The sequence below is a fragment of the Acartia tonsa genome, chromosome 3 (assembly GCF_053477335.1).
Source record: "Acartia tonsa isolate MP-2025a chromosome 3, ASM5347733v1, whole genome shotgun sequence".
NCBI classification, from domain to species: Eukaryota; Metazoa; Arthropoda; class Copepoda; order Calanoida; family Acartiidae; genus Acartia; species Acartia tonsa.
Window position 1 is genome coordinate 5,613,715 of NC_137262.1, and position 16,685 is coordinate 5,630,399.

General features: G+C 31.7%; 1 protein-coding gene and 1 long non-coding RNA gene across 3 annotated transcripts in view; one reads left to right on the plus strand and one right to left on the minus strand.

The window, feature by feature from the left end:
- Positions 1-16,685, plus strand: part of Nop56 (Nop56 ribonucleoprotein) — a 422,283-nt gene that overhangs the window by 38,524 nt on the left and 367,074 nt on the right. The window lies entirely within an intron of this gene.
- LOC145313133 (uncharacterized) overlaps positions 197-16,685 on the minus strand; it is a 104,123-nt gene continuing 87,634 nt past the window's right edge. For both annotated transcript variants that reach the window (XR_013877254.1, XR_013877251.1), the window contains exon 6: positions 197-1,208. This is a non-coding gene — a long non-coding RNA (uncharacterized LOC145313133). The remainder of the gene's footprint in view (positions 1,209-16,685) is intronic.

The following is a 16,685-nucleotide window of genomic DNA, read 5'->3' on the forward strand; positions in this document are numbered from 1 at the left end:
TAAGAAAAACCAATATATATATTTATCGTAAAATAATATTACGTTCGTCTGTGAAAAAATAACAAAAAAATTTTAAAAATCATATATAAAAAATATCTCAAATTTATATACCCTCAAAAAATTAAGTCGAATGCGACCATCTTTCATCTTAACCTCATGAAAATGGCAAAGCAGGACTTCTCTTTTGGGGGGGGAGCATGGATCAACATTTCACCCTCTTAGTCATTTTACAACATACAGAAAATTGTAGAGTAGCCTTGCAAGGGAGAAAAGTAGATCCTAATTTAACTTCTATATTATTTTTCAAAGAAACATCAAATAAATAGATAATCCAGATAAATCTAGTTATGTTTAAAATGATTAATAATTATGTGCCTATAACTTTTCCACCAATAGAATATGATTATTAACTTGCCTTCTTATTTATGATGAAATTATATTTAGAACAAAAAATAATTCTTTCAAAAATAAAGATTTATAAAAACATCTGGTAAAGTACGAATTCAATAAGCTGAAAGGCACCATAAGAGTTTTCCACGAGTTAACACATGAAAAAATAAGCCTTCCCCCATGTCATAATTTTACCCACATATGTGCAAATTAATACTTCCCTTTAAAGATCTCTCCTTTATGCATCTACTCGTTGAATCAAAACTTAATCCTTTTTATGGTAATTCATACAAAACCACGAAAATAGTTAAATCAATAATCAAATATTTTCTAGTATAACAATAACAATGGTGTGGATTTTCTGGTTTCAGAGAGTTTTTACTTGTGATATTATATAAATTTAATAGTTCTTTAAGACCACGAGAACAGTTATTGGTTTAAATCTCTCAAGCATAGGACTCGTTGAAATCACTGATTCCATATCTTCATGTTTAACATGTGCAAAAATACAGTGTGATCACTTTACAATTTTTAATTTGTTATCTTATCACTTTGTATAAACACTCAATGATTTTTCAAATGTCTCAAAGAGAAGTTAAAAGAGAAGCATTTGGTGATACTCTGCTTGGATAGTAGGCTCTGCCCAGTTAGCTGGGAAATCAGGCCTATAAAAGGTGGCCCATTCGGGCTATACAGTCAGTTGTGATATAGCAAGACAAATCACCAGTCGAATTTCTTAAGGGATAAGTCGGGTTAAATCTTTGACTAGAACTTAGCTTGAGTAAAACTTCTCTCTGAGATTTTTGGCCATAACATACCTAAAATAAAATAGATTTTGTTAAATAATATTATTCAATTTCCTTAAAAATAAAGATCTGAGATATTACAAAACTTTGTTTATATTTTAGGTATAGGGGGGAAATAATAGGGTTTAAGCCCCTATGGGCTAATATTAATAGGTAGCTATTAAGATTAAGTACAAAGAATAATATTTGTTCGGACCTTAAGATATCACAATAGATTCCATATTCCGGAATCGACTGATGGATCTGAGGCTCTGACAGGTCTTATTTCTTTAGCAGTATAATTCCTATACCATAAGATAACACCAAAAGACTGACATATAGTTGTCTAAAGGCTGGTTAGTGAACCCGAGCGGGGATCTTACTCTGAGGTTGGACGGATTTTTATTTCTCAATAATTTTGTACTAAGTTTCTGACATAACACCAGAGACGACCTAACGTTATCTCACGGATGGTTAGCCGGTCTGTTAGCTCAGATCTGGCTTATTCGACGAACCTTAGTATAAAATATTAGGGAACTTTTGTATATTTGACGCCAAGACTTTAAGATAACACCGTAAGCCGACTAAATTATCGTGGTCGCAGGTTGGTTAGTGAATCCGCCACATTATCGTGTAAGTCGGTGAGATCTTAATCTATAGATCTTGGCCTAAAATATTTAATTAAAATTTTATATAGGGCATCAATAACTTAAAAGTTTGGTTTCCAATAGACGTATGATCGTCGATATACATTCCTGAAACCGTTAATAACACGCAATTTTCGGAATAGGGTTTTTAGACAAATTATATATCTACTGCTTAGTAATCTATTATCTAGTGATTTGGTTTTTGAGTATAAATAGTCATTTCATTGGATGGTATTTCTAATCAGACAGATATTAGTGTTTCACTGAATCGAGCTTGGACCGGGAGAGGAGGTGAGAGCGCAGCGCCTTGGCCATAGTAGTGTGACTGAAGGACGCGACTGTTCCGGGAACCGGGTAGTGAAGCAGGCACTAAATACAGCTACAAATAGAGCACACAGACAAAGGGGAAGGACCGACATACAGACAAGAAAACGAACCTAGTAATAGTGTCTTACTTTTTATCTTTGAGACGTAACAAAAATCCATCTCTTTTTTATGGGTTTCCTTTCCAACCTCCCCTCTCATCCTTCGATTTTTGTTACATCACAAAAAAAAAGTTAGCCACTATTACTAGGTTCCAAGAAAACTTCTAGAGTAGCTTAATTATTATTAAGATTTATGCATTATTGTATTTAAATGTATAAAATGAACAGAATGTCTCTCTGTCCTCGTGTCTGTACCAAAGGATCTCGCTAACTGCTGGAAGAATTCCTGTGCCCATAAATGCCTCTAGAGGCGTAGCCGCTAGTTTGTTTAAATTGCATAATGTGCAATGTACATAAAAGTTATATAATAACCATCCAACGCAATCTCTATGTATATTAATTTATTTTATCTAATTAGCATACATATAAATAGGTAGGAAGGACAATTATTAAGGACAAAAATGAGTAGCGCTACAATAAAAATCAGACAACCTATGATTAATGCTTTTTCTCGTATTCATTCGAATCCGGTGGATAGGAACCGGTTCTCATCCATACGAAAAAACTATGTCTAGCACCGTATTATAACCAGTTTTCTACGAATATAAAAATGTACAATCATAAGATTAAAACCAGTTTTTTAGCCCGTGCCTTCGGAATCTCGGGGCTAAAAAACTGGTTTTAATCTTATAATTGTACATTCTATATCCGCGGAAAGCTGTTTATAATACGATGCGAGAAATAACTATTAATTTTTAAAATCCAACAATGTACAAGTTTAATTAATGTATTATATAGACTGGCGGCTTTGATATAAATTAGTTGCAGTAACTTTAATAAATCTTTAATCATTTAAATAGCTCTTTTAAAAGTTAAAACAGGTTTAGGTTTCAAATGGCTGACTCAGCGATGGATCTTTTAAATAGAAAACTTCAATGTCCCTCACTCAGCTCATAAAAAGACAAGGCAATCTCCATATAACTGCTCTGAGGAATGCTTTTCCTCTCCTTTGAATACATTTCCAATAAGACTAATGAAGTGCTGAATATATTTATTTATGCTATCATCAAAAAACATTATACAAATTTTGGAAGGGAAAGGACATTAAATTGTAAATTATAAACATAAACTCTCAGTTGTTGGCACAATCTTTGTTTTTTTGGGTTGTACATATCTTCAATGTCCAAAATTTTTCACCAACTATTTTTACAGACAGATTAGTTAACTTTCTTCTCGTAATTGAAAGCGTATATCAATTAATCGACCATTAATCCACCTCTTATATACTACCTCGTAGATTTTTTCCTGTTTATTTTGTGGATTTTTCATCATTATCCCATAAAATGGTCAGTAGTAGGCTGCCAAATAGTAAGATAGCTCAAATATCTAAGGAGTAATATGCGTTTTTAAAAAACCAGTTTCCGACGGACACCCTGTATATAATTATCAAGAAAAATTTAAATTGTCATTCCATTGCAAAAAACGCGATATTGGGTTTGTTTAAATGTCCATTTATTTAGCATTTTTCAAGAATGTCAAGCGTGGGAAAATTTTTCGAGTGTGGGAACCATTTAATTTGATTTAAATTTTTTGTTTTAAAAATATTATTTTACATGTATTGACGCCATCTTGGATTATGATAATTTTTTTTTGTTAGAAGATTTTTTTTCTAAAATATTTTTAAAAAATTAACTTTTTACAATAAAAAAATCTTTGAACTTAAATTGACCAATAATTCAAAGATTTTTTCTCTTTGATTTGGAAGATTTTTTATGATTTTTATTTTTAATGTCAAATAAAAACACAACAGTGAAAAAAATGAAAATTAAATGAAAAAACGTTTTATGATTTTATTCAAGAAATTATTTGCTAACATCACCTTTTTGTTGCAATAGAATGTTATTTAAGCAAACAAAATTTATTTAGCATTTTTCAAGAATGTCAAGCGTGGGAAAATTTTTAGAATGTGGGAACCATTTATTTTGATTTAAATGGTACATATGATTTTCATTTAAATTCATTTTTTGGACCCGTGAGAAAATTTTTTTAACGTGAGAACCATTTAATTTTCATTGAATTTCATTTTTTGGAAGTGTGGGAAAAAACGGGAGAAAAAAAAATGTTTTAGTATAAAGAAATGTTCTATCAGTTTCAAACCTTTTTCATTCGATAGATCATACTGACTTTGGAAAAACTGTCAGACCGATTTTTGAAATTCAATCTGTGAAAAAAGATATTCAAGTTTTAATTTTTTGTTTTGAAAATATTATTTTACATGTATTGACGCCATCTTGGATTATGATAATTTTTTTTTGTTAGAAGATTTTTTTTCTAAAATATTTTTAAAAAATTAACTTTTTACAATAAAATCTTTGAACTTAAAAAGTTAAATTGACCAATAATTCAAAGATTTCTTCTCTTTGATTTGGAAGATTTTTTATGATTTTTATTTTTAATGTCAAATAAAAACACAACAGTGAAAAAAATGAAAATAAAATGAAAAAACGTTTTATGATTTTATTCAATGCTAACGCTCAATCATTTAATACCTTGGGATTTAAATATCCATTTATGCTAAATTTTGTTTGCTTAAATAACTCATTCCATTGCAAAAAACGCGATATTGGGTTTGTTTAAATATTCATTTATTTGGCATTTTTCAAGAATGTCAAGCGTGGGAAAATTTTTTGAATGTTGGAACCATTTATTTTGATTTAAATGGTACATATGATTTTCATTTAAATTCATTTTTTGGACCAGTGAGAAAATTTTTTTAACGTGAGAACCATTTAATTTTCATTGAATTTCATTTTTTGGAAGTGTGGGAAAAAACAGGAGAAAAAATATGTTTTAGTATAAAGAAATGTTCTATCAGTTTCAAACCTTTTTCATTCGATAGATCATACTGACTTTGGAAAAACTGTCAGACCAATTTTTGATCGATCATTTAATACCTTGGGATTTAAATATCCATTTATGCTAAATTTTGTTTGCTTAAATAACTCATTGTTTAATTGAGTAGCAAAACTAATATATAATTAATAAATGTCCGTACTATCCCAATTTGTTTTATAAGTAATGCATTCCAGGTACAACTAAATTAGTGATTGTTTCATGTAACTTGTATATAATACAACAATCGATGTATAATTACTTGGATGTTGCATTTTTCATGTATTCTAATAAAGTGATACTTGAAGCTGACCCCATCCCCTTCCCGCTTTCTGGAGGAACGAAATGTCCATGTTAAAAAGGTAAATTGATGAAAATTTTTCCCCTGTCGATATATCCGCGTATATTCTATATCCATTGTTGCATATATTACAACACTATTCAGAAATACTTGTGCAATATCAATGTATATCTAAAACTGCAAAGATAAATTTTTAGCAAATCCTGCAATAATTTTGCATTAGTAGTAAAAAAAGGAAAAAGGGGATTTTTACTTTAAATTTTACTGGTACCCAAAGTTTTACAACAACGTTTTCTTGTTAGTTGGCTCAAAACTTTGGGTTCCATACTAGTACTGCTCGCGCTTTTAAACCAATAATTTGAATCTTCAGTAGGGCTAATTTTGTTTATCATCATTGGGGATACCTGGAATTTCTACATGTCTTATATTGTTTAGTGTCATTTTTTGAGAAGATTCTCCTGATAATCTACATTTACTGCCATGTTTGTTCGCAAGCCTTGAGTTTAGTAGGAAATTATTTGTTTTTGTTGTTATTTATTCTAAAAAAAAATCTTTACTACTTATTATTATTGAGTTAATTGAGGTTGTAAGCCTGTATGACGAAGCCCAATCTGTCCTACTTTTGATTCATGTGACGTCATAAAAAGGGATTATCCAGGGGCGTCAAAGCTTTTTATTTTGGGGGGGGTAAAAATTTTTGAAGGGGAGGGTAATTCGTTTTTTGGGGGGGGTAAACTAAATTTAGAGATTTTTTATTTTGGGGGGGGGTATTTACCCCCCCAAAAAGGGGTAAATTTTAAATGGGGGGGGGGCAAAATCGTTTTGGGGGGGAATCGCCCCATTACCCCCCCTCTTGGACGTCTATGGGATTATCCAACTCTTTTTTAGAGGTTTTCTTTCCCACATATCTTCTTATCTCCCTCATTTTTATGACGTCACAGGTATTAAAAGTAGGACAGATTGGGCTTCGTCAGTCGGTACAAATAAGAAAAACTAGAGACTGCCTAGCTTTATATCCTTCCTGCTCCCAAACCTAAGTTTGAAGCGAAAATAGAAAACATTTTGCTCCTTGCTAATTTGATAATCTAGATGTTTTGTTTAAACAACAAGAGAATATGATGATGAACTGAAAATTAATTGCCTATTTCTTCCCTAATTTCCAAAGTTGTAAAGCAGATAACACAAATATGGCAAAACCTATTTTCAGCAACTCCGATCAAAAAGAAAAGCGATATAATATAAACGATTTATACATTTTTTTTAAGTGTGGAGCTTTTTTAGCTAGTATAAATATTGAGAAAGGATGAGGAAACTATGTACACAATCGGAAACTTAGATTCAGCTGACCAATATATGATATATTCTCTTTACAACAAAGTTGTTCCTAGAGTTAATAACCGCTAGTTTATCACAACAAAGTTTTTGGCATAAATAATTTTTATTCAAGCAGACTATTATAACTTGGAGAAAAAGGTTAGATCCTCACATATTAGAGTCCCTACAAGGTAAATATATAGTTTTTAAAAGCGAAGCTTTTCTATAATAAGGGTCGGTCCGTCCGTCCGTATGTCCGTGACGGATAGCTTTTTTCGTTAATTTAGGCACGTTAGAATTGTCCTATCGATTTCAAATTTTGCATGGTGATCCCTGTAGTAGTATGTATAATTAAAAAAGTGTAGCAACTCTATAATCGTTACCGAACACAGTAATAGTGTCTGACTGATTATGACGTAACAAAAAAAATTAGCCAATGAGAGGCCACTATAAATTTTACCATTGGTCAATAACGGCCTCTCATTGGCTAATTTTTTTTGTTACGTCATAATCAGTCAGACACTATTACTGTGTTCATCGTTACCAGAATGTCCAAATCCGTACGTCCAATTTCAACATGTTGATTTTTTCACTTTGTAACAACAAATTTTTATATGATCTAATTATCTGATTTTTCTGATTTTTGGTATACTGATTCCTGGGACAACAAAGTACAATATTATAAGCAAAGCAACTATATAATCAAGTCCTAAAAATGTAAGTATGTCCATAAACATTATCCTGTATCAAGAAGTTTTTCAACAATTTACACACAATTTTGCTTCGACTCTTATTCATTTATATTCTGATTATTCAGTTCAGACACTATACAAGTGTTAATGTCCGTTTGTGTCCTATCGTTTCAGAGCTTGGCTTTTATGGATGTTGTCATCCTTGTTTAATCTATAAGCTTTGCTTTCTGAATTTGCTGTTGAGTACTTTTTTATTCTTTTTATTGAAACATATTATTGAAACAAATTCTGCTGTATGCAGTGAGGATTTGGGCTCTAGTCCGGCTTAAGGTATGGGGAAAATGCGAAGCAGCAAATATTGCCTAATTGAAAATGACGTCATACAATACAATGATAGGTCAGCATATATTTTACTATTGGTAAATATAAATGTATTTTCTCCTATCATTGGTCATTTTTTATTAGGTACTTTTTGCTGCTTCGAAAAATGATATTAAGCAACCTTATAACAATAAAGTAAACAAGGATGACAACATCCATAAAAGCAAAGCTTTAAAATGAAAGAACAACGAACATTAACACTTGTAGATTGTCAGAACTGAATTAGCAATATATTAATGCATCAGTACAAACAATATTGTAAGTAAATTTGTTGCAAAACTGCATAAATAGATGATACTGTTTAGGGACATACTTACATTTTTGGGACTTGTTTATAGAGATGCTTTGCTTATAACACTGTACCTTAAAAATCAGAAGAATCGGATTATTTTAATATACAAAAATTTGTTGACAAAAAAGTTAAAAATCGACATGTTTAAAATGGACGTACGGACATTCGGGTATTGATTATAGAGTTGCTACGCTTTCTAAATTGTAACTAACTACTACAGGAATCATCATGCAAAGTTTTGAATCGATAGGACAATTCTAACCTGTTCAAATTGACGAAAAGAGCTAACTGTGACGGACGGACGGACCGACCCTAATTATAGAAAACCTTTGCTTTAAAAAATAAAAAGGCATTAAAAGATTCCCATCAGATCTAATCACTAAGTCTAAGTGGTAGTGGACGTTTTAAAATTTAAAAAATGGTTTAAATAAGTTTCTTGGGTAATATCCTCTTAATTTCTAAGAGGAGAACGCCGTTTCTTGTTATGGTTATGCTCCCATTCAACAAACTGTAATATACTTATGACAAAGGTCTATGAAACCTGCCTGTTACAAGGAAAATGTTAATGTAATCACTAATTACAAACTTCTTAAATTAATTTAGTCAAGATATAATATAGTTACTTCCTATATTTTCTTTTGTAGCGCGGATACTCTATAATTCGTTAAATACTTTACAATTATGATAATGGTACGTACGTCCGTCCGTAACGGATAGCTTTTCAATATTCAGAATTGTCCAATCGATTTCAAATTTTGCATGATTCCTATAATAACAGTTAGGTATGATATATTTCTTAAATTTTTTAAATAATGATTCCTGGGACATCAATGTACAATAATATAAGCGAAGCATCTCTATAATCAAATCCTAAAAATGAAAGTATGTCCTTTTACAGTATCATGTACTTTATCAATTTTGCAATAAATTTATGTTCAGATGGTATAATAACAAATATAGGAACACAAATTTTAATTTCTAAAACAAAAATCATATTATAGACAGCTGTCCGCGGATATTAAAATGAAAAAAAAGATTTGCACAAGTTTTGTAATCTTTATTTTAATAATCGTGGAAAATAGTCTGTAATACGATGCTTTATGATTATTCAGTATGGCTGAGAACCTGTTCTAATCCAGTGGATATTAATCGGAATAAAAGTTTTTAAAAAAATATTTAATAAAAATAATTAATTAATTAATTCAAATTTGATTAAAACAAAAACACAATTTAAAGAAGTTAAAAGCCCCTGTGTCGGCTTGTAAAACGTGTAAACCATTGAATTGCAGCTTTAAAATTAGTTTCGTGGATTTTTATTACATGAAATCACTATAAATTATGTAGCATTGTAAGCCAGGTACTATAGTGTGATATTATTGTAGAGGAGTGACTCTAGACTACAATTAATGTGTGTAGGTCTGACTTAACCGCTTGATTGATCAACCTTATATAAGTTCCTGTAAGAAAACATGCACAATGATTCAGATTCTTCAACTTATTAGTCAGTTTTTAGCAGAGAAGCTACTTTATAATTTACTTTGTCTGTCCATCAGTCCGTCAGTCCGTCCGTAACGCTATGAAGAAAAATGAGAATTACTTAGAAGTTAAACATCTGATTTTTTTGTCAACATTCCAATTATTTTCGAGTATAGTATAACAGTCTTTTTAGTTTTTACTAAATATAAACTAAATTGTTTTTCTGTTAGTTATTCTTTTTTAAGTTTGTTGATTTCATTGTTTGATAAGCCGTCTATGGCAATAAATCTATCTATAAAACAAAGTAGAATGATGTCTGTTTGCCTGTTTGTTTATTTGTTTGTAACGAAGAATCTAACTAACCGCTGAATCAGTCGGATTATCCTTAACAGGGTAGCTTTTCATAGGTCCCGGGAAGTTTTATAACTATTTTGTGGAGGTTACCGCCACCCTCCGCAGATAATTTTTTTTACAATCAGCTAGAAACATACTAACACCAACTATCGGCGAAAAAAATATTTTGGTTAGCTGATTTTAAAGTAGATTGAAAAGAAGCAATTTTACGTGTCCCTAGAGGCCTCTAGGGGCGTAGCCGCTAGTTACAAATACATTACTCTAAAATTTTCTTATCTCTTTACTTGATTGTTTATCTAAGTTTGGGTTTATTCAAGGATTATTCATTTCCCAGCCCCACCCAGAATGGTAAATGAGTGTCCAAAATTTCAACCCCTAATTGAATTCTAGAGAAGGGTTAATTTTGAGTATCATCATTGGGGATGTACATCGATTTATCTACCATTTATCCCTTTAGATCCCTTTACACTTTTTCTAATATCATATATTTCTAATTCAAATAGATTTAATGTAAACTTACATGAAGGGAATGGATAATGGACTGTAAATTAAATACCTCCCCCCCCCCTCAAACTTTTAAAATCGTTATGCGATATTTTACCAAAAAATCGTATAGGGGTAAGATAAAATCTTTTTTATGTTGTTTAAATCAACAGTTACCAAACTTTTTCACCAATAATTTTAATATAGCCACATTCAGAACTGTTAGTTCTTTTCAGTTAATGTGCTGTTCAAATGTCTTGGGGTGGTTTTAGGCTACTTTCCTGACCTACTCCGTCCTCCCCTAGAGGCTTGGGTCAATGGCAAAAATTTTATTATTATAACAAAGATTTCAAATTAGCGAGCAGCTTTCAGCAAAAAAACAGATTGAAACCTTGGATTTAAAGTTTTAGGGTAATGTATTTTCTATTTTACTTCAATGGATATTTAATTATTTTCTTTTCGTTTTTTGTCTTTGAAGTAAAGTGTATTACTTTCTCTGCGTAGGTCTAAATCTTAGGGTTCTAAGGGATAAGACAATTGTCGATAAATTGATTACATCCACATGATGATAAATAAAATCACCACTTTTGTTCATGAAAATGATTTCTTGACAATTTTAGCAACTGCTTCTCTAAAACAACCATCAAGATTTATAGAAGTTCCCAAAGTTTTTTAGCCAACGAATGATATGGTGTGTATATAAAAATCTCTATCTGTCTGTTCGCCTTATCTAAGGTCTGTCTATCTATCTGTCTTTATTTATGAATGTCTACATAATCATGTCTGTTAGTCCATCTGCTTTTATGTCTGTCAGTCTATCTGCTTTTGTACCTGTCTAATGTCTATCCATCTACGTTTGTAAATATCTGTCCATCTTTTCATCTTTCTGCTTTTATGTTTTGATGTGTTCGTCTATCCAGCCGTCATTGAAAAATATAAGCATGTAAAAATTATCCCTGTGATTTTAAACCTAACATGCAGATTCCTGCAACAATGCCGTTATCCTTTTATATATAAAGGTTTCTGTATTTAGCTTAATATATCGATAGCTTCAGAACCGATTGAGTTCCCCATTTTAAGAAGCTTTACATAGGTCATCGAATGGTTTTACGCTATTTTATTTTCATATTTAAGTCTTGGTATGAATTTAAGCTATTTTTTCTGCCCATCCTTCCCCATCGAAATTGGAGAACCTTTATAGACTAGCAACTCTACAATAGAAAAATAATTCTATATTTGATACATCCATCTATCAATCTATCTAATAATACTATCTATGGCACTGTCTTTATTACCTATCTATCTATCTATCTGCCTATATGGTCGAGTGGGTATATTGTATGTCCTGCAGGACTAGATCAAAGAGTTGTATCGTGTTAGAAAGGAACAACAGATTCTTTGAAACTTTCTTTATTAAAACAAGGACAAATACATCCAAACTGTCTACAACTTAAAAAAAACATTCACGACAAATGCTGAATATCTGGCTGTCTCTCTGTAAGATCTCGCTAACCGCTAGACTGATATGACTGGACATACCTTCCTTTACATAGAAATTTTATATAGTTCAAAGTAAAGACTAATTTAGGGGAGGGTAACTTTACCCTACCAAGAAAAATCAACTCTGGAAAAAGTATATTAACCACTTCCACCCAATTTTTTTTTACTTTTTTCTTTTATAAATTAATATTGAAAATGGAGGGTTGGCCTAAACCTTACCTCGTACCAGACCTTAATAATTGAGAATAAAAGAGATACTGAGACCTGTACAACAAAATATGCTGGGTCAAAATCTTTTACAATACTCTTTTTTTCTTTTTTTACATAGACTGAATTGTTTTCAATAAAAGGATAACAACATCCATTGGTAGCATAGCTTAAGATAGAAAGTAAATAATTTCTACATTATGACTTTTGTGTATAAGATAGAAACCTAAATTTTTTTGGGGAATACTTAGATATCCATGACCTTCTGAGAAAAGTGGTGTTATGACCGTTTGACCGCTTCCTGGCTGACTTTATGACCGATTTTTGTCCGGCTTTTACGACAGACATATATCATGAATATCGTGGCTTCTATTACAGCTAGAGACCTATAAATTTGTTTGGTAAATCCTTGAGCAACAATAAACAGATAAAAATATTAATTGGCGCCGCCAACCTCCGTTTTACCGCCGTAACCGCCGAAAATGGCGGTTTCCATTATTTGCCGTTTTTCGGCGATGATCAGAAAATTGGCCGCTCTACAGTTGTTTTAAAATTTAGCGGCTGACCGCTAAAAAGCGGCTAGGGAGCGGTCTGACCGCCATGACTAGAAAAAGTAATTTTCTTTTAAAATACACATGAACCACCTTTATCTGTAACAGGAGCCGAGATAGAGGGGGGGCCCCTTGATCTGATAAGGTGGGAATTGTGGCCCGATCTGTAAGGGTTAAACCACCACAAGATCTTTACAAAACTTCCACGAAAATCTAAACTTGGACGGAGTGTGTTAAAACTACTTTTCCCAAGAAAGATTCGGCCTTTACGTCTACAAGCAAATTATTTTCTATTCTTTTGTGGGGACTTGGCCTTGTTCATATTTCCGACGCTTTTAGCTGATTTTAAAGACTAAATACTAAATTGGGAAAGGATCCCCAATTTCTGGGCAGAGTTACATATAGCTCATGCCCCCTCTATTCTTTTAAGTACTCAAAGATGATAATTAAAATCCCTTTTGTAGATTAAAAAAAATATTAGTTGAAAACTGCTAGTTTGGAACCAACCAATCAAAATTCAATAAAAAAATCCAAAGTTTTTAAGCCATCTGGTTGTTACAGGATAGTTTAAATGACGAAAAACAATTTTATTCAAAAATTCCATTGGTTTAATATGAGAGTGGCAGATTTATTTAGCTGCATACTTGATCGATAATAGATTAATTTTGCATTCAGATTGATTTGTACATAGCTTGCCAAATATATCTAAATAGTGCAGATATATGATTTCAATAATCTTACTTTACTTTTATGTACCCTTAAATCTATTTTATACAGAGACGTGGGTAATGGGGGGGGGGGGGGGTGGATGGATACATCCTACTACACCTACCTTTACAAGGGGGGTATCAAGGTAAAAAAATTGCGCGCATTTTACCACTCTTTTGGGTCAATGAAGTGTCATAACCCTGTGTACGTCACTGATTTTAGAAATAAACATTAAAAACTAAAAATAAAGACAGTTATTATGAAAAGTAGGTTCCTAATGAGAATTTATCAATAGATTATATATCTTTTTATTATTCCTTTTTTGTTGTGTTCAATTACAATTCAAACCTTCAGCAATCTTCTATGATATACAGCAATTTCTTTATAAATACAGTACATGGTACACGTTACGAAAAATGACCGGTTTTTAAAATGGTCTAACCCCCCCCCCCCCCCTGTAATGAAGTTGTAACCCAATTTTTTGTATGTGTGATCTTTATATATATTAGGGTGGGTTGATTTTGGACATTTTTTTTCTGAGGCCAAAACGGGGATCTGCACTCAATTTATATAGATATAATACACCTCTGGGTGATTTAAAATTTATCCTAAGTCTTAAAACCGCTGACGACCAGACATTCAATTGTATAGCTATTTGTAAATGGGAGTCAAAAATTTATTGAATCAGAACTATGGCTTCATGGTGATCCCTGGAAATGCCTTGAGGAGCTGAGTCAGGAACTTTTGTCCGTTTCAAAAAATCTCGTTCCTAGCCTGAGAAAATCTAAAAAACCTCTACAAATTGGACAATTCTCAATAAACCTTAAATTTTTTTGTTTTTTTAGTGATTTCTAAGGCTAGGAACGAGATATTTTGAAACGGACAAAAGTTCCTGATTCAGCTCCTCAAGGCCTTTCCAGGGAGCACCATGAAGCCATAGTTCTGATTCAAAAAAAATTTTGAATGTCGTCTTTGCACACTAATAAGTAATGAATTATATTTTTAAGTGGTCGTGTTCTAAAACTCAATTTTTTAAAATTCTTTTTCGGTCAGAAATGTTTTTAAGGTTAATTTTATCTGTTGCATATCCCCGCTTTGTCTAATTCCGATATGAACCCACCCTAATATATATATGTATAATGGTGTTTGTTGCGGTAAATTAGATCAAAGAAGATTTTCTGACATTCAGCAGGCTATAAAAGAAAATATTCAAAATGAAAAAATTCCGACCCTAATGTATTTTAAGAGAATTTTGGTTAAGCCGAAAAATCATAGATTTTGAGGTCTTGATACATACTTTTTGGGCTCAAATGACTTGTATGAGAACTAGGAAGTCGGGTAAGGTGTCTATGGAAGCAGAATTTTATGCTGAAGATAAAACTCGACACAACCCCTATGCTTAATTCAATTTTACTATGTGATTTTTCGGCTTAAGTAAAATTTACTTTTAAAAATGAGGGTCGAAATTTTTTCATTTTGAATTTCTTCTTTTATAGCCTGCTGAATGTCGGAAAATGTTCTTTGATTTAATTGACCGCAACAAAAACCATTATACATGTATATAAAGATCACACATACAAAAATTGTATTACAACTTCATTGTCTAGACCATTTTAAAGACCGGTCATTTTTCGTAACGTACACTGTATTTTCATTTTGTGTTGCCATATTGTTTAACTAGTGGCTGCGCTTCTAGCATCTTGAGACTCTGTATTCGAAGAATCAAAAACCTGAAACCATACCAAAACTAATATCAATATAAAATGCCCTATTAGCAATCTTGGATTATGTGAAGCTTCCCCAATATTTGATAACTCAATCGGTTCAGTAATCATCGTAATCTTAAGCTTCAGACAAAAAAAAACTTACTACTTTATATTAAAAGTAAAGGATACTAGCGGCTGTGCCCCAAGCATCTAGACTTCTAGGGGAAAGGATAGTCAGAAAATAGCCTAAAACCATACTGGTTCCTATGCAGAGATATGATTATTGTTAAATTATCTCATCTTTATAATTTGACTCTCTGTCAAATTATATAAAATCTTCCAAATAAAACAGTCATATAAACAGGGAAAACTAAGAAATAGATGTATTAACCAAAATGTTCAATCAGACAAAATATTTTGTGCATCTCTCATTTTATCTGTACACACATACATTATACAATTAATTTTCTATCTATCTATCCATCCATCCATCAATCACTTTATCTATCTATGAATATACAAATCAACAGGTTTATCTATTATTGTTTTTATTGCTTTACCAACTAGAGCATATAGCAAAAATCACCCCCCCTAAGAACGAAAATAAGGTATGAAACAAAAAATCGTCTTTTAGCAAAATAACTCTATCTAATAAAATAGTAAATTCTTTATTACTTGCTATAACGATATTGGTTCGCGTAAAATGCGTAAAAAAACGTTTCCATATTGTTATATTTGTATAATCAAATAAAAATTAGATGTTTAATTATTTGTAGGTACAGCGATTCACCAAAGCGGTGTGAAAACATTTGGGGTGAAAAAAGAGCAAGGGCAGCCTTACTTATTTCAAATTTATGGGGGATGTTAAACCACTCTACAATTTTGAAAAAAAAATATATATTCTATCTGTCAGAATTAACGTAGCATAAAATTCAATAAACCCTAAATATATTGAGAAGAGGCGTGTTTGCATATCTGAAATTAAATTATTTCAATGCCAATAACAATCAAACTTTTTGTCAATTTTTATTAGGGAACAATACTTGGAATAAGTATTTTGTACGTTTTAAAAACATAAGAGGGTGCTTCCCTAGCATCTAGTGACTTTGTATTCAAAAAAATAATAAGTGGGCAAAAATAGCCTATAACAGTTCCAAGGCTTAAACTAAAAAAAAATTGCAAACAACCATCCAAGACCTTTGCAAATCTTCCCCAAAAAGTAGAACTCAATTATATAAGTATTTATTGAAATCTTTAGATTAAAAAAAACTAAACAGTAAAAGAACTAAGTAAGACAAACAATTTTAAAAAGTTTAAATATAGGGTTGCTATAGAAAAAGAGAAAAACTGATGAAGCAATAGTGATTCGAGAGCAGAGCTTGGTAACCGCGGGTCAGTCGCCAGTAAGCCTATAGGTAATTAACCTTTTACAAATTTTAAAATCACCTGTAAGCCTAAACCTAACCCAAATATAGCAATCTCTATTTTGAAACAAATTTTCAGATGGGTTTGAATTTCAGGCTTAATCACGGCTGAAGCGGGCCTGCCGAGTCGGGACCTGGTAAAAATGTCAAACTCAAT